We start from the raw sequence: 19072 nt of genomic DNA on the forward strand, positions 1-19072 counted from the left end.
TCCAGTGGTGCTGTCAAGGTGTTGGATTATAATGCCCATCAGCACCAGACTGCAAGATCAATGCCCAAGGATGATGGAAGTTCTCATCCAAAACATTAGGTTGAAGAAGGCTGTCAGAAAGGAACATATGGCTAAAACCTCATGTGGATTTTCTCCAAGAAAACGCTGTACTCAGAATGCTACACGCACAACAGCTTTGGACTCGGTGGAGGATGGTGGCTCTGAAGTCAGTGGGGCAGTGAATCCACTCCGAGTTTCACTCAGAACCGGTCAGAAGTCTAAAGGAGCTCTCCAAGGTATTTCTTGAAAAACTCACATGGAATTTTCAGTCCAATGTCACTTAAAAACAAACAATCTTTTCTGTTAAGTCCTTGTTAACCCCAAACACAACATCTAAAACTGTAATCCCGTATGGACTTAGCTGGGAGCAAATTGGACTTATGACCATGTAATACACATAGACTCCGACTGTGCATATGTGTAACGACATTTGCTCCCATGTTTCCCTTCTCTAACCCAGGTGCTCCTCTTCTCTTTCCAATTTTCTTCCTCTTTAGACTGTAAGCTCCTTGTTGTTTTTGGTCTGTGTTGGTTATGCTGTGTATGTGTGGCCATTGATGGTAAAAATAACACATTTTAAAAATATGCATTCCTCATCCCTAAAATTCTCTCAAGAACAAAACACATTTTTTCCTACTAAAAGAAGAAGACCTGATATTAGTTTAAGCATTTCTTACTACCTATGTAATATATGACCTCTACAGACTTCAAATTTGCCCCAGCTCCTCTGTGACATAATTGTAATGAAAGCATTGAATAATTATGCTTTTAGGATCCTTCTGCCAAGCTCTAAGCTGCTACTCTTTCAGAAGGAGAGCTGGGCTGAAGATACCTGCAGAAGAGATGGCTTGAGGAAGTGAGCCAAGTGACGTGTTATCAGGGAAGGCCATAAACATTTACAACTGTGAGACAAACCCTTTCTGCTCCCAGTACATCCTTAAGAATCTGAGCATGAAGCAAAAATGTATCAACAGACACATCGTTCACATTCTATCTGAAGCCTCTCCTACCTCATTCCATCCCTTCTTAGTTTCTGATATACCCCAGAGAAAGTAGAAAGAGCCCCTTTCCTGTCCACAGTGGAGCTATGTATATCAGGCACCAAAAGGCTAAAATCCTATAAACAAGTTTGCTTGGGAGTAAGTCCCAGTAAAATCAGTGGGAATATAGATGGATCGGACCAGGCTGCACAAATCATAAGACATCTTTCAAACTCACAGCCGGCTCTGGGGCACTTTATACAATCACGAGAACTAAGCAGCAAAACTTTTCTTGGGCTGGACCAACGGTGTAGACTGCAGGCACTTCCTGGCCCCAAATCTCTGCATCACCTTCCCATTTATATGCGCTAAACATGCACTAGAGACGTAGGCTACTACATTAGCTGGTGGAGCGGCCAAGTGTGTGAAGCGAAGAGTTGCTTGTTCAAATCTCATCTCAGCCATGAATTTTGTCCTTGGCTTAAGGCAAGCTGCCATTTTCCAGCCTCAGACCCCACAAGTATATATTTATTCACAGAGTTTATACCCTGCCCTTCCTCCAAAGCAGGAGCACAGAGTGGGTTATAAATATGGGTAACACAGATATCCATAAAACAATAATAAAATCTCACCATTACAATAAAAGAGTTAAAACATGACCATAATAACTTTCTATCAGAGTGGCACAGAAAGAAACAGGTCAGCGCCAAACACTTGTGTAAACAAGAAGGTCTTTAACTTACATTGAAAAATATTCATAGTGGGGCCTAATCACACCTCTCCTGAGAGCGGGTTCCACAAACAGATGGGAGGCACCATTGAGAAGGCCCTGTATTGCATCCCCACACTCCTCACTTCATTTATCAGGGTGGACAGTTAGCAGGGCATTTCCTGCACACTGAAGTGCCCTAGTTGGCTGGTAATGGGGAACCCCCTCCCCCCCGGCACCTTAGAGCATGATCTGAAGTAGGGATGTATGGATTTTGTTTGTTAATGGATTGTCAGGCATCTTGTGTCATGTAGTCTGCTCATCGATGGAATAGGTTTTTTTGTACACGCAGTCCATTTGTTTCCAAATGTGCATCAGCGTACGTGCACATTAGCGCAAGTGCACATTAGTGCTACTGCTCACTTGTCATAATGTGCACTTGTGCAAAAGCACATTTGCAAATGGACGAAATTGCACAAATCCCCACCCCCACCCCTCCGCAAATCTGTGGAATCCATGGGACTCGGAAAAAGCTGGTCTGCAGTGGAATCCACCGGTCGGATTCATAGAAATCCAAACTAATCTCCGACATCCCTAATCTGAAGGCACATGATGATGTCACAAACTTGCCAGAAGCTAATCAGGCCGGGGTCTGGCCATCGCCTGGATGGAAGAACCCCATGTAGTCCATCATGTTTCCCTCATGGAAGAAAGGCTTGATCTGAATGAGAGATATACAGTGTGGGCACAAAGTGCTATTTTAATGATATTATGAATGGGAAGCCAGCCCTTGAGAACAGCACATAATTCATGCTGCTCTTGCCAGCGCTCAGTTCAATGTAGATAGTCAGTCCAGACAAACAGGAAACAATTGCACTGATGGGAAGAAAAATAAGCCAACAGCAATTATCTTCTCCTGTATGTGTCTGCCTGCCTCTGAAGATAATCTTTGGAGGCCTTCTTGTATATGCCAATGACAGTAGAGTTATGCTTAGTTGGGACTAGGGAGAAGGCCTTTTTGGTGGCTGCACCCAGGTTCTGGAGCTCCCTTGTAAGGGAGGCCCACCTCAGTTTCTCATTAATGACCTTCTGGAAGATGGCCTTTTTAGGAAGGCATTTAGGATGGAAGTTTTAATGTGCTGTTTTTAAATGTGCTGGCTCAACAATACTACAAGTGAGAAGGATCTTGGAATTGTTGTCGATCACAAGCTGAATATGAGCCAACTATGTGATGTGGCTGCAAAAAAGGCCAATGCTCTTTTGGGCTGCATTAATAGAAGCATAGCTTCCAAATCCTGGGAAGTACTAGTTCCCTTCTACTCAGCACTGGTTAGGCCTCATCTGGAGTACTGCGTCCAGGTTCTGGCACCACACTTTAAGAAGGATGCAGACAAACTGGAGAGGATTCAGAGGAGGGCAACAAAGATGATAAGGGGACTGGAAGCAAAGCCCTATGAAAAGAAACTGAAAGAACTGGGCTTTAGCCTTGAGAAGAGAAGACTGAGGGGAAATATGATAGTGCTCTTCAAGTACTTGAAAAAGGTTGTCACAGAGAGGAAGGCCAGGATCTCTTCTCGATCATCCCAGAGTGCAGGACACGGAATAATGGGCTCAAGTGACAGGAAGCCAGATTCCGGCTAAACACCAGGAAAAACTTCCTGACTGTTAGAGCAATACGACAATGGGACCCATTACCTGTCACTGTCAGGGAGCCCGCTACCTAAGGAGGTAGTGGGCTTTCCCATGCTGGAGGCATTCAAGACGAGGCTGGACAGCCACCTGTCAGGGATGCTCTGACTTGGATTCCTGCATTGAGCAGGGGGTTGGACTTGATGGGCTTATAGGCCCCTTCCAGCTCTACTAGTCTATGATTCTAAACCGTCTCTGCTTCCCCCCCACACTATTTGAAATATTTTGTTTGTTGTTGCATTTTTGTTCTTTGCTGCTGTTTTTGTGTTTTACAATATCTATCTGGTCTGTCTAATCTGTCTTGTCTGTCTGTCATCCATTACATTTCTATACTGCCTGATAGCTGAAGCTCTCTGGGCAGTTCACAAAACAAGGCTTAAAACCATAAAACTACAATCACATAATAAAACATAACTTTAAAATATGAAAAGCTTTAAGTACAGAACAACAATAAAAACCAGAGTAAAAATCAAAGTAAAGGCTAGCAGCGGTGCAAGGATCTTACAGCACAGTAACAAAATTAAAAAAACCCAACAACCTCCCCCCGAATGATTAAAAAAACATGGTGGTGGGGAGGACAGTCTTCACCTGGCACCAAAAAGATCACCATGTCAGTGCCAAGTGAGCTTGTCTGGGGAAGGCCTTTTGCATCTGGGGTGCAACCACTGAAAAGGCCCTCTTTGTAAGGAGAGGGCCTTTTCAAATTGCGACTTAGATTGCAGCCTTAATGTTTAGTGTTTTGATTTAAATGGTAAGGCTATTTTAATGGTTACTTTTAATTGTGTCCCTGTGACTTTAGTGGTGCCCAGAGCAGTGCCAGCTCCACGTTTCTGAGGGCCTTTGGGCAAGACACCCTCAATGGGCTCCCGCCTTCCGTGAGTCAACCACCATTGTCACCAGCTGCCACTACACACGGCTGCCACTTGTTTGCTTGACAGGCAGAGAGCCAGTGTGGAAGTAGACAGCGGCATCTACTGCGCCTCCTTCCTTTACCACTGCCGTTGCCTGGGCCAGTGCGAGAGGCAGGTGAACAAACAGCCCGCAATGCCGTAGAGGAGGAGCAAGGCCAGAGGGCTCTTGTCAGTGGGCCCCTGCTGGCCCCTTGACACTGGCCCTGCCTGTGTGTTCATACATAGAACTGCTGCAAAATATGAGGCATGCCCTGTCTGTGAAGAGGAATAGTCATGGAACGGGGTGTTGGTGTGAATGCTTTTCTAGAAACTGGTAAGAGCATGTTTGCTGACTTAGGATGGGCAGAAGGGAGGCCCACAGTTACAGGGGCCGTTGGCTGCTGAAACATTTGCTTCCTGATAATTTGTTTTTAGAAAACAGCCCCCTCATTGTCCACCAATGTTCAGGGCATGACCTCCCATCCAGGCACATCACAGACGGGTTTAGGAAAGAACATAAGAGGAGTCCTCCAGAATCAGAGAATCACAGAATCCTAGAGCTGGAAGGGGAAGTCCAGCCCCTGCTCATTGCAGGAAAGTCAGAGACAGAGCATAAGAAGAATGAATGCAAGAAGAGCAATGCTGGATCAGACCACGGGTCCCTCTAGTCCAGCATTCTGTTCACACAGTGGCCGACCAGCTGCCCACAGGAGACCCACAAGCAGGACATGATTGCAACAGCACCCTCCCGCCCATGTTCCCCAGCAACTGGCGTACATAGGCTCACTGCCTCTGGTACTGGAGGTAGCACATAGCCATCAAGACTAGTAGCCACTCATAGCCTTCTTCTCCTGGAATGTGTCTAACCCTGTTTTAAAGCCATCCAAATTGGTGGCCATCACTACATCCTATGGGGGCTGGACTCGATGGCCTTGTAGGCCCCTTCCAACCCCACTATTCTATGATTCTATGGTAGCAAATTCCGTAGTTTAACTATGCGCTTTGTGAACTATGCACATCTAGGGATGGCAGAGAATTCCGCCACAGATCTCGGTGAGGCCGAATGCCAGTGCATTCAACCCCCCGAAATCTGTGGCGGAACGGCCTGCCACCCCCCCGCAGATCCCCCCCGGGACGAGACTTACTTGGGGTGGATCTTCCGGGTGGCAGTGGCTCTGGTGGTGGCTTCGGCGGCAGCAGCTGGTCTTCCGACCGGCTGCCGCCGCCGCCATTTGCAGTTGCTTTTTGTTTTTTTTACAGAGACGTGATAGGCTACGTAAGTTTTTACGTAGCCTAAAATGTCTGGGTAAAAAAAAAAAAAAAAAAGGCGTACGCAAATGGCAGCGGCTACGTCCACTGCCATTTGCGTTCCTTATTTTGGGCAGTCTTAGTCTACGTAAATATTTACGTAGACTAAGATGGAGAAAATAAGGGGAACGCAAATAGCATCCACTACGCTATTTGCGTTCCCCTTATTTTCGCCGTCTTAGTCTACGTAAATATTTACATAGATTAAGACGGCAAAAATAAGGAATGCAAATGGCGGCGGCCATAGCCGCCGCCATTTGCGTACGCAGTTCCCCCCCACCCCCAGAGCCCTCTGTGGCCAGAAATCTGGCTGCAGAAGGCTCTGGCCTGGCTGGGCCTGGCCTGCTGCTCTGTGGAGCTGCTGCGGAGCACAGCCAGCTGTGGAGGATTCCAGGGGGGAGGAACGGATCGCCTCCCCCCCCATCGAGGATTCCGGGGGGAGGGACGGAACGCCTCCCCCCCACCATCAACATAATCCGCGAAAGGTAAGTGACTTTCGTACATCCCTATCAGCACATCCTCAACAGATGGCTATCCATCCTCAACTTGAAGACCACCAGTGAAGGCCAGCACACCACCATCCCAACTGATCATCCTTCCCCAATCTGGTGGCCTCCAAATGTATTGGACTACAAGTCTCATCATTCCCAATCAACATGGTCATTGGCCATGGGAGTTGCAGCCCAGCACAAGAAGACTGCAAGAGAGAACTGATTCCATCATCAAATTGCTCTTACTCTCAAGACGTTTCTCCTAATGTTCAACTGAACTCTTCCCTCTGAATACACCTCTGAATCCCTTTTGCTGGAGTGATGATGGAAGAGGGCTATCACCTTCCTTGCATGTGGACTTCCCAGAAACATCTGATTAGCCACTGATGGGAAACCAGTGACTAGTCAGACCTTTGGTCTGATCCAGTGCAGTAGATCTGAGATCATAAGAAGAGCCATGCTGGATCAGACCAAGGGTCCATCTAGTCTAGCATTGTTTTCACAGTGGCCAACAAGATGCACATGGGAAGCCCACCAGCAGGACATGAGTGCATCAGCACCCCCCCGCCCATGTTCCCCTGCAACTGGCATACAGAGGCATCCTGGCTCCAGTACTAGAGGTTATATATAGCCATCATGACTGGTAACCATTGATAGCCTTCACTTCAATGAATTTGGCTCTGAACATTCCATTTAGCAATCACGGCTCAATGAGAACTCCTTTTACTCCTTTTGTGTGACTGTGTGTGTGAGATAGAGAAGCTGCTACTTACGTATTGACCCTTCTAAAGCCAAGCCCTCCCATCTGTTACCTCCATGGGGTAGACTGTTGCTGGGCCTGGAGGTTCCATTTTGTGACCACATCTCAAAGGAAACTCTTTTGTAACCCCTCCCCACAAAATGGTCATTTAAATAGTAAGCAAAGCACTGTCCCTTCTAAAGCAAGCTCCTCTGTCCTTTTGCAGAGGTAGACTGCATCTCAGACTGGAGGTTCCATTTGGCTATTGGACAGAGCCTCCTTTGTATCTACCCCCTGCCCTGCAGTCCAAGCCATAGAAGTAGTTACCTGAAAGCCGTGCTCCTTCTGAAATCAATTCTTCTCTCTCCCTGCCCCCCCCCACCTTATTTTTTTTTGGTTACATTCATATCCTGCTGTTTCCTCCAAGGAGCCCATGAAGGAGAAGGCTATCAATGGCTACTAGTCCTGATGGCTATATGCTACCTCCTGTCTCAGAGGCGCTATGCCTATGTACACCTGTTGCTGGGGAACATGGGCGGGAGGGTGCTGTTGCACTCAAGTCCTGCTTGTGAGTTTCCAATGGACGGCTGGTTGGCCACTGTGTGAACTGGATGACATGATGGACGCGAGGTATGATCCAGCATGGCTCACCTTATATTCTTAAGGTGGAGTACAAGATTCTCCTCTCCATTTTATCCTCTCAACAACTTGGCGAGGTAGGTTAGGCTGAGAGTTGGTGACCAGTCCAAACTCACCCTGTGAGCTTCATGGCTGAGTGGGGACTTTCAAGCGGGGCAAAGCTCTCCAGCCACCCCGCGGAGGCAGCTCTGTATTTGGGCTGAACGGGGCACTGGCCCCCACCCCTGTCCCGCGCCCACTTGCGGCACACAGATCCGCAGCGGAGGCTATTGGGGGGCAGGGAATTGGGGTCAGCACCTGGAGAGCTCCGCTAGAGTTCTGGCTGGGTCCGACTGAAGCCCGGAGCGGTTGCCTCGCCCGCTGCCATCGCAGCCCCCAGCCTCGGCTGGGGATCTCCCCACCACACGCGGCCGGGGGACCGGCGGGGGTCGCCGCCCCACCCGGCCCAGCCCTGGAGCCCCCCGCCTTCGCCCCGGGGCGCAGCTGGCGAGCGCCGCCGCGGTCTCCCGCCGCCCTGGCCCTGCCCGCGCCCCAGCCGGCCCTGCCCGCGGAGCAGCGCCTGTGCGGCTCCTGCCCTGCCCTTCGGCTGGCGGCGGACCCGGGCTCCCCCCGCCGGAGCTGGCGGCGAGATCGCGCCATGAGCCCCATCAGCTCGGGGAGAGCCTCGATGTCAGTCGCGAGGAGCGCGCGAGCGCGCGAGCGCGGGAGGACCCAGTGAAAAGCGGCAGCCGCGGGTGCCGCGTCGCCAGAGCCTCAGCGGCGAAGCGGCGGCGGGCAGCAGCGGCGGCCGGGCTCCCGCTCACAGCGGCGGCGGCGCGTCGCCCTCGCCCTCGCCCTCGCCCTCGCCCTCCTCCGCGCGCCTTCCGCTCTCCGGCAAACTTTCCGCCGGCGCCGGGCCGGGCGAGCGCAACTCCAGCCCGCGCCGGCGAGCCTCCCCCGGCCTCGCTCCCGGCTCCCCCTCGGCCCCGCCGCCTCTCGTCTCGACCGGCCTCCGCCTTCGCCCTGTTGCCTCGGCTCGGCCCCGCTCGGCCCCCCGCGAGCCGGGACCGGGCAGGCGAGGCGTCGCAGCCCGGCCAGCCGGCCGCGGACTCCGGGAGCCCCTTTTGCCGGGGGAGGAGGAGGAGGAGAAGACGCATAGCAGTACCACCACCGCCACTGACCGAGCAGGAGGTCCCCTGTGCAGGCAGGCGCGCAAGTCCTGGCTGTTGCTGCGGGTTCGCGGGCTGCGCGCTGAACCGAATTAGCGCGATCTTTTACTGGGGCTGGGGGCCCTTCGGGTCCGGAGCCATCCAAGACCGGGGCTTGTGCGTCCAGGGTGGAGCTTGATCGGAGAGGGGCTTGAAAAGGGAAGGACGAGCGAGCGATCTGTATATTAAATCCGAGCGGAGCGGTCGCCTGCAGGAGGCGGCGGCAGCGGTCGACGCCGCAGCGAGCGCTGCGCCTCTGCTTCTCTCCCCGGCGGGCGCGGGCGGCGGCGGAGAAGCCGAGCGAGGCGCTGCGGAGATGGCGGAGTGAGACGGGCACCCCGGGGGCGCCGCGGGATCGAGCCCCGTGCCCGGACCGGGGGCGCGCGGCGGAGGGAGCGGGGTGCGGAGCCGGTTGCGGATCCCCCCCCCCTTCTTCTTCTTCGTCTTCTCCTTTTTTGGAGGGCAAATCGAGCGCTGTGTCGATTGCTCTTCACCTGCTGCCTGATTCCTGGAGGAGGGTTTTTTTTTTTAAATCCTGAAAAGGGAGGGAGTGCATTGGAGAAAGAAGCGGCAGCAGCGGCAGAAATCTTCCCCTTGCTGGAGCAGCGCAGAGGTAAAGGAATTTTGGCGTGTGGGTAATAAAAATAAGAACGTATGGACGGAGTGGAGAGAGGGGAAATACAGAGAGAAAGGAACACACGCACACTATATATATATATATATATATATGTAGTGCAACACGCAGACACACACGCCGAGCACCATCCGCAGTGTTAATGCGGCGTCTTTGCTGGGGGGGGGAGGCAAGGAGGAGCGGGGGGGGGGGACATCAGCAGCCTTTCCAGGTAAGCAGACCCCTGTCCTCGTCCCTCGGTTGTCTCTCCCCGAGGGGTGTGGGTTGAGCAACATCCATGCACCTGCCTTGGGTGCATGGGTGGGTGGGTGTGGGAGACCCGATCCTGTCTGCGGAGGGGGGAGAAGTGTTTTTCGTTTGCCTTACACAACCTGATCTCGCCTCCTACACCTGGGGGAGTGGGGGATGGGGCGGCCAAGGTGCTGACACCACTTAAAGGAAGGGGTGTGTGGAAGAAACCGGGTTGTACAATCCAAGACACCCCCCCCCCATTGCCTTACCAGCCAGCCCTCCTAGACCACCTCCATTTGCCCAAAGAGGGGGGGGGGGCTGTTGCGTTACACATAAATACAAACATCAGCATGATACCTACCTATAGATCTAGGTAAGATTGACTTGAAGATGAATGAACCATGAGTTGTGTGTGTGTGTATTGTGTGTGTGTGTGTAGAAAATGCTGCTTCGCCTCACCACACACTCATGTGATACTTTTGGTTTGCAGTCAGGCTGGTGAGGACTTTATTCGTCTAGGCATAATAGCACCATGCCTCGCTGAAAAAGAACAAGAACAGAAAAAGCCCCCCACCCCGAAAGCCACCCTGGACATCTTGTTAGCAGATAAGTTTCATCGAGTACAGCAGGTGGGAGCTGAAGTCAGACAGGGTGATGGGGGGGGGGTGTTTCCTGACACAAGTTGGCACAGCAAAGTGCCCCCCCCACAAAACTGGCAAGCCTCCCCTTCTCTGGAATTGGCATCATCAACATCTTTCTCCTTGTGGGGCTTTGGCAGAAAGATCTCCCCCCTCATTTAGCAACCCCCCCAAGCCCCGTATCCTTCTCAACAGCTTGGGTGGCAGCACCAGGAGGAGAGGCAGGGGGCCTAGGATGCTCGCACCCGAGGCGAGTGGGTGCCTTGACACCCACCCACCCTTTTTGCTGGCATCGATTAGTCCTAAGGGACAATTGGGATTTTCCATCATCACCATCATATCCCACCCTCCCTTGCAAGGAGCCCCAGTGGCTACTCATCTACGATTAGATCTACTATTACATCTTCTTCCTCCTAAACGGAAAGCCCCCCCCTTTCCCCCATCTTTTAATTTCAGCTGATAAACTTCGCTAGAGGAGAGGCTGGAGGATGATTTTTCTCTGTCCCCGTCCTCCGTCATTTCAGTTCCCCCAGCTGATGTTGGAGGGTGAGTTTGCCCCCACCCCAAAAAGATTCCCTCTTCTTTTCCTGGGATTTAAAGTCAACATCTGACAGCTACCGTAGGATGCATGGGAAGGCTCTGCTTTGACGATCCAGTCCTGGTATCTCTTTCCAATGCCAGCACCCTACCCTGGGAACATCAGGCAGTAGGGATGGATTGAAAGTTCTCTTGGGCAGGCACAGAGGGCATTTCCCTCCCTCCCTGCTGGTCATGAAATAGATGGGAAGGCTCCCCGATCAGAGGGTGGTGGTTTTCAGGCAGCTTTAACAGCCCCCCCCCCCGCCTCTACCATCTCTTGTTTGAAATATTAAGCCCTGGCTGGGTAAGGAATATGGCATGCATTTTCATCTGCAGGTTTGGTTGGCTCTGGGATTTGCATGGCTAGGCTTTGTGCATTTCCTAGGCAATGTGAATTTCCCCGGAATTGACACATTTGACGTTAATAGATTGTTGTCTGTGAAGCTCATGATGCCATCAGAAATGTGTTAGTCCTTAAGGTCCCTGCAGGACTCTTCGTGGTTTTGGCTGCAACATCAGAATTGAGAGACTGCTCTTTGGGGCGGGGTTTAGAAGTATTACACTTGCTGTTCTATCAACCTGTTATTAGTATTGATATTAAAGCATTTATGCAGCACTCATTGTACCAGCCCCAGTCATTGCCCCCCTGACCCTGTGAGGCTGGCTGCTGTTGTGTCCATTTTACAGATGGAGAGCTGAGGTGCAGAGAAGGGGAGAGAGAGAGAGAGAGAGAGAGAGAGAGATGGGAGTAGGAGGGAGCCAATGTGAATGTTATTTCTTTCGGTAAATTATCTGCTGGAGCAATCCACATTGGAAGGAGGGAGAAAAATGTTACAATGCAATGTGGAGTCCCTGTGGAATTGACACGAGTGGGCCATACACTAGAAGCTTGATTCTTGCCTTGCTTTTCCTCCTGGCTGTCTTCCGGCAGAGTTTAAATAGATGGATCCTGCATCCTAACGTTTTATGATGTGCTTTTGTGTTTGCTTTGTTGATAAGGTGCCATCAATGCACACAGCAATTTGCAGAGAAAATAACAACGATGCTGGTGTCAGGTCCCTGCCCCTAGGAGTTTACAGGCTAAATTTTGATGGTGAGGGATATGATAAGGGGAAAGTTGGAAAGGGAGACCATGGCCAAATGCAGCTACACCTACTTAAGCTTAGGTTGTTTCAATGGAAGGTGAGGACTAAGGGGCAAAGCCACTGACCTCATGGACAAGCTGAGTTGGTGTAGTGTTTCTGGGGGGGTGGTATTTCTGAAATGAAAACGTTGTGTTGGAAACAGCCCAGGATGGTGTGCCTTCCCACTGTAAGCACATCACTTTGCCAATATGCGAAGACAGGTTGAGCTATAATGCTATATCACACTAGACCATTTTCTGTTTCTCCATCTATCTGTCTCCATCCTGTATCTCCATCTTTCATCTGACTAATAATTCATCTTCAGAAAAAGAAGACAGAGTGTTTACGCTTCTGTGTTCCTCTGTTGTCATATTTTTTTGGCAACATATCCCAAGAATCAAGGAGGGCTCATTCAGTGCCCAACCATAGTTTAGGAAGAGGTGATGTAAAAATGAATGAAAGTGCCATTGAGCATGTGAAGAGTCCCCCCCCATGCCAGTGAATGACAACAATCAACCCCAACACATCTACAATTGTGTGTGTGTGTGTGTGTGTGTGTGTGTGTAGGGGGGGGGGGTTGTTTCAGGTCTGAGGACATGATTGCCAGGCAGGTCTGAACCCTACATCTTTAGGAATTATGTACTGATGTGAAAACATAAATGAGATGTATGGCACTAAGGGCTGCCTTTTCCAACCTGGTGCCCTCCAGATGTGCTGGACCACGACTCCCATAATCCAGATTATGCTGCCAGCGTAGGGGTGTTTTAGTCTAAAACATCTGGAAGGCACCAGGAGTCGGAAGGCTGCATTGGGGGAATGAACTAGCCAGAATGAAGTGTTTTTAAGTCCCATTGCTTTAAATGGAAAAGATTTAAAAGGATGTGCTCACCTTTCCTGTTGAAGTCAATGGGACTTAAAAACGCTTAGCTTTGGCTGGACCATGCCCTAGTGAATTATGTCGTGTATACATATATGCATTTGAATCTACGCATTCTCATTTTAAAGGCAAAATAGATTATATCATAAAAAATATGTGACCGATATTATTTACTCGTGTGTGTGTGTGTGTGTGTGTGTTGTGTTAGGATAATATCTAAGTAAAATTGGTTTGCATGGACTGACGGTTCTTGTTCCATTGCCTTTTGGCCCCAAACGCTGTGTACTGCAGTTTCAAACTTTTCTGCTTCTGGGCAGGGCCTGGGACTGGAATGATAGCACCCCCGATAGCACCCCCTTAGGCTTCTGGTACCTTCTAAGAGTTGCAAAGAAGCGAGAATCTAATCAGGTCTAACTTTTCCCACCAAAGTGCTGCAGCCATGGGGAAGAAGCAGCAGGCAGAAAACTCTCCACTGCCTTGCTGTCCTTAAAGGTACAGGAGCCCACTCCAATTCTGGAGCCCACAAGCCTAGTATTCCCTGGCTCCAATCCTCTGTACAGCGGGGCCCCTTGAATCCTACAGAACACAGCAGCATTTGAATTCGCTTGACCATGTGTAGGGTTACCCAGTCCTTCATTTCCTGAAGGGATATTTAGGCTCTTCTCAACTGCACTGCACTGCAACCGACTAGGTGATGAAAACAGCTTTCTACATTTTTGCCAGAGGCAATTGGCAGTGTGGGCTAGTGGTTACAGTGTTGGACTTCCATGGGGAAAACCTGGTTTCAAATCCTGGCTTGGCCATTAATCCCCGTCTCTTGGCCTAACCTCTACTTCACATGGTGGCTGGGAGTATAAATTGAGATGATTCCAGTGGAGGCTGGTGACTCCTATGTCAGTGGGGTGGTGAATCTGCTCTGGGTTTCAGTCAGAACCAGTGAGAATTCTAAAGAACCTATCCAAGGTAGCTCCTTTAGAGTTCTGACTGGCTCTGACTGAAACCTGGAGTGGATTCACCACCTAACTGATATTGGAGCCTCCAGCCTCCACGGGATGATTCCCATGGACTGGGCTCCTTAAGAGAAAGGCAGGATACAATAGTATAAGCCAACGGTTTGTCACCCCCTGGTGTGTCCAAGTGTCAGACCCCAGTAAGAGGAGAGGCAAGCTTGCTCATAGGTGTGTTAGGTCACCAGAGGCCAGGGAGCAGGCTCAGCAGTCCTGCATCCCAACGAAGTCCCTGCCAGCACTCATTTACTTTTTCCTAGGTAGGCGCATCATCGCCATTTATGCCTAGGAAGAGATGTAACGCAGCACTCGGGCACTCCACATGGAGAAAAAAGCCTGTGCACTGGGCAGCCCTCAGCGATGGTGCTTTTGCAGGATTGTATCCTCTCTGTTTGAAGTGCGTCTCCTTGCAAAGCAGCCCACAGAGATGCTGTGTTGGACTACAAATCCCATCTGCCCCACTGGGAGGATGGGAACTGTTGTCCATCACCGCTAGAGGGCTTATAAGAATACCCCGCTTCCCCTTCCACCCCGTTCCTTTTTCTTCTTCTTTGCAAGATCTGCAGATTCAGACAGAGATAGAATCACAAGCTATGTGTCAGCTCTGCCATGGGAGAACGTGTGTGTGTGTGTGTGTGTGTGTGTGTGAGAAGCTGCAACAGAAACCTGACTGTTGATGTTCCACTTCTCTTTTTCCAGGCATATGCCCCTAAATTATGTAGACAAGGGAAAGTGATCTAAACGTGGAAGCACATGCTTTTGATGGAAATGTAATGCTCCAGCAACAGCAGATGAGTTCCTTCCAGATAAACAAATGGAGCCTTGCTAAGCCTCATCAGTGTTAGCTGCTCTTTGCCTGGATTTGAGGAGGATGTGTGTGCGTGCGTGCGTGTGTTTGTCTGTGCGTGTGCATGTGCGTGCGTGTGTTTGTCTGTGTGTGTGCGTGTGTGTGCGTGCGTGCGTGCGTGCTCCAAATGCTTGCTCCAGGATATCTGCTCTTTTCCCTCCTTCTGTACACATTTTCTTTATTTAAAAGATGCGATTTGTGCTAGCTGCAAATATCTACAAGCAAAACGTCAGCTTAGAATGGATACTCAAATGGTTTCTATGCGAATCGGCGATTCATCAGTATCCAGGCAATGCTGTTGTGGTTAAGTATTTTTCTTGAGAGGACTGTCAGGGATGGGCAATTTGTGGCTCTCCAGTCCAGATGGTTTGGCCTAGAACTCCTATCAGCTCTAGCTGGCATAGCCAGTGGCGAGGGATTGTGGGAGTTGTAAGCCAAAACACCTGGAAGGCCACACATTGCCCACCCCTACATTCACTGGTGGGCCAAGAGGGCCTTCTTGGTGGCTGCTCCCTGGCTGTGGAACTCCCTGGCAAGAGAGGCTACGTTTGCTTCTCTTTGCTCTCCTTCCACTGGCAGGCAAAGTCCGCTTTATTCAAGAGGGCCTTTGGTGCGTAAGCAGGTCTGTTGGGCTGGAGGCTGTTTTTACTCTGTTACTGTTGTGTTTTTAATTGTGTGTTTGTTTTATTGTTGTTTTTATCAGGTTTCATTGGTGACTGTAAGCTGCCTTGAGTGCCATTTTTGGTAGAAAGGCAGGGTACAAGTCAAATACATACATACACACACACGCACATACATAAAGAGGGCTTGACAAGCAGAAGTTCCCAGGTTCAATCCCCAGAATGCCTTCCTAAAACAGTGTTGGGGGACCCTATGGCCCTCCAGATGTTGTTGGACTCCAATTCCCATCAGCCCCAACCAGCATGGTCCAGAATGATGGGAGTTACAGTCCAACAACACGTTGAGGGCCACCAATTCCCTACCCCTGTCTTCAAAGCACCCCAGGCATCTGGGCCTGTGGTCTTGCCCTTAATCCCTGACCTTTCACCTTGCTGGCTGGGGCTGATGGGAGTTAAGAGCCCTTGAACAGCCTGCCTCAGGTCTCAGTCCGGTTCCCCAGATGGCCACGCCCTCTTCCTGGCCCCACCCCATTCCCCTGACCAACAATTGTTTGGTGGTTTCCCAGCTTTTGTTTTGCATGATTTTTATGCTTTAAAACCATTTCAGCCATTATAAAAGGCTGAAATGCCTCTCCTAAGGCTCAGTTATGGGCAGTAAAAGCTTTCTGCTAAAGTATGATGGTATTTTGGGCCCTGCCCCTTTTGTCTCTGGCCTTGCCCACCACTGAAATGTGGCCCCCGAGAGCTTCTGTGGAATTGAATTTGGCTCTCAGGCTGAAAGAGGTTCCACAGCCCTGGTTCAGGAGATAATAATCTGATATGCCCTTGATTTTTTTATTCAGTTATCAGCAATACATGGCATCGTAACCGAGGTTGTCTGGGCTGTGGCAGTTCAGACTGCAGGGTTAGATCTACGCTACTGTGTTATAGTGTTATTGAAGTGCACTGATAACTATTGGGGTGCATTGCACATTTGATATACCGCTTTTGTAGCGTTATTTCCTGCTTTTTATTCCACATAGAATCATAGAATAGTAGGGTTGGAAGGGGCCTACAAGGCCATCGAGTCCAACCCCCAATATCATCCAATATACCACAACAAATGCCATTGTCTGTCCTACGAGGTATAAATGCGCAAGGGGGATATAGCGTTACCATGATGGGATCGTAATGCTATGACACAAGGTGTGGATCCGGCCTGGGTGAGGGTCCCACATGATTAAATGGTCCTCCAAAGGAAGAATGCCCTGCATGTAGAAGACTAGCGTGTCAGGGAGAAGGTTGGACTAGAACTCTGCCCCCTAACGTCTAGTTTAATATGTGAAGTGATTTTTTGTTGTGATCATGTGAGCCCCGACATACAGTCTGAAACAGTACAGCCCAGGTTCAGCTTTACAAATTCAGGGAGAACTAGACTTATGCTTGGGCACATCTTTGTTTACAGAACTGAGTGCATTTTTGCGTTGTAAATTCCACTGAAGATTGTATTGGAAATAAAGCTCTAGGCACTTAAATGGTTTGACCTGTTCCTTTAACGTCCAGTGATACTTTTTCCATGACTTAGAGAAAACCATAATTTTAGATTTTACAAAATTTATAGTCAATGAGTTTTTATCACAGTACTCTGAGAAGGCCTGCAATAGCCGCTTTAAGCCCAGTTGGGTTAGAGATAATAACACAGCGTCACCTGTGAATAACAGCAATGAGACCTGCCTTAAACCACGTGTGTGTGTGTGTGTGTGTGTGTGTGTGTGAACTTCTACCAGCAGCAATGATGGAGCTAAGGGCACAATGCTATCCAGATAGGCGCCCACCTCTGAACTTGAAGGTGACTGCCTATCCAAAGCAGGGAGATTGTTCCCTCCACGCTTCTCCTGCCCTGCATTTTTGGCTAGACAGCCAATTGCGGCTGTCTAGCCGCGGGAGCACGGAGCGGAGAAGGAGGCTACTATATGACACGTAGGATGTGTCATACATGCAGTTCCACCCTCCCCGCCCTGCAACGCCCCCAGCCATGCCCCTTTTCAGCCGCTCCACGCTCCTCTGGCGAGCGCGGAGGACAGAGCTGTTCACGGAAGTGGGTGGAGGTCGGTTCCTGGATAACACGATGTCCTATGGCTGTCTAGGCACTGTCTAGTGGCCATAGGATTGCTTCCTCTATCAATCAGAAACAAATTGAATAAAAATGGGGCCAAAATGCAACCCTGTTTTACATCCTTGTTTGTCATGATCTCATTTGTCATTTGGCCCTGTTGACCACAACAGACTTGAAGACGTGTACAAATCACGTATAAGGAACAACAATCTTCTGTCCATAGATGTTTTTTCTAGTTTATCCCACAATAGTTTTCCTGAGACAGAGTCGGAAGCCCCTTTCAGGTCAAGAAATGCTGTAAATAATTCCCCCCTGATTGGTTTAATGCATTTCTCTGCTAAATGAGCTAGCACAATACAATGATTCAATGTGGATTTATTTGAACAAACAAATCCAATTTGTTCATGTCCTAGGATGTCCTGATCCTCCATCCAGGTTAGCAGTTTTTCAGATGGATGCCACTTTGGCACATCTTAGTATAAAGTCAGCATCTCTGGCTCCTCCACTCTTGTGCGCATGTGTTCACCATGCGCATGATGTCTCTAGCATGATCTCGGCGCCAGGAGAAATATCTGGCATTTTCGGTGTCCCCCCTCCCCTCTCCTCTAAGCTGAGGATCTGGCTGAAGAGAATGACATCTTTTACAGGTAGCTGAAGAAGGGAAACCCAAGCATTGAAACCATTTGAAATCTGTGTAGCAGGGGAACACCTGTCACCATTCTCTGTGCCTGTCATGCTAGAGGAAGAGAGGAAAAGAGCGTTTGGAGGAGAATCAACCATCTCCAGAAGATGGTTTTATTTCACTTGGGCCCTAGCTCTTGGCAAATATTTTTTGAAGTGAGCTGCCAGGCTTCCTTTATCTGCTGCTGTCCGTATTTCACCTGAAAGACAATCAGAGCTGTAATCAGAAGACCAGTGGAAAACAGACTGGATGGTCTGTTCAGCTCTTATAATTACACTGTGTGCCTCTTCGTATGAGATTAGTCGCTTCTCTTTTCTCCCCCCCACTTGTGAGCTGCAGTCTTAAGGTTTCAGGGATCAGAGCGTTACTTCGGTAATTTTAATTGTCTAGAGGGTTTTTCATCTTTTCTCTCTGCTGGGGGCGGGGGGACGACGACTCTAAGAAGCCCATGTAAGAAGCATGGTTTAAATAGGGAGCTGAGCTTCAAACGGTGCAACAGATGTGCTAAGTGCAAATCATTTTTTTTTTTCATATGAGCAGATTAAATATATATCCATGATTTCTTTCCCCTCTTTGGGTGGCAGGTGCCTTTTAAAACAAGGGTGTGTGTGGGGGGAAATAAATTTCATTAAAGGAAGAACAGCTTTCTTCTTCTTTGCCTTTTATTTTCATCTGAAATTTGAGCATTTTCTAAAATCGTATAGGATGCAAACTTACGAATGACAACTAGTCTCTGTGTTTATATTTTGAAGCTGACATCTCTAGAGTGCTATATAGGAATTTTTATTTGACGACAGTACACAGTAGGTTTTGCAGGCATATGGTTTAGGCTTGTGTAAAGCCTGATCACCTTTGGTGAGTCAGTATCACACATGAGTGACCAAGCGAGGAAATTTTAGAGAACTTGGCTCTAATGTGTTCGGTTGGGGGTGGGGGTTGGCCATAAATGACTAAAATAGATCTATATAGGCAGATACTGAAAATGTTTGTGGGCTAGTTACTTGTCTATACATATTTGCAAGACTGTCATCATATGGGCATATGAT

The sequence above is a fragment of the Heloderma suspectum genome, chromosome 7 (genome assembly GCF_057233095.1).
Source record: "Heloderma suspectum isolate Gila_16-S chromosome 7, 16-S_ref, whole genome shotgun sequence".
NCBI lineage: Eukaryota > Metazoa > Chordata > Lepidosauria > Squamata > Helodermatidae > Heloderma > Heloderma suspectum.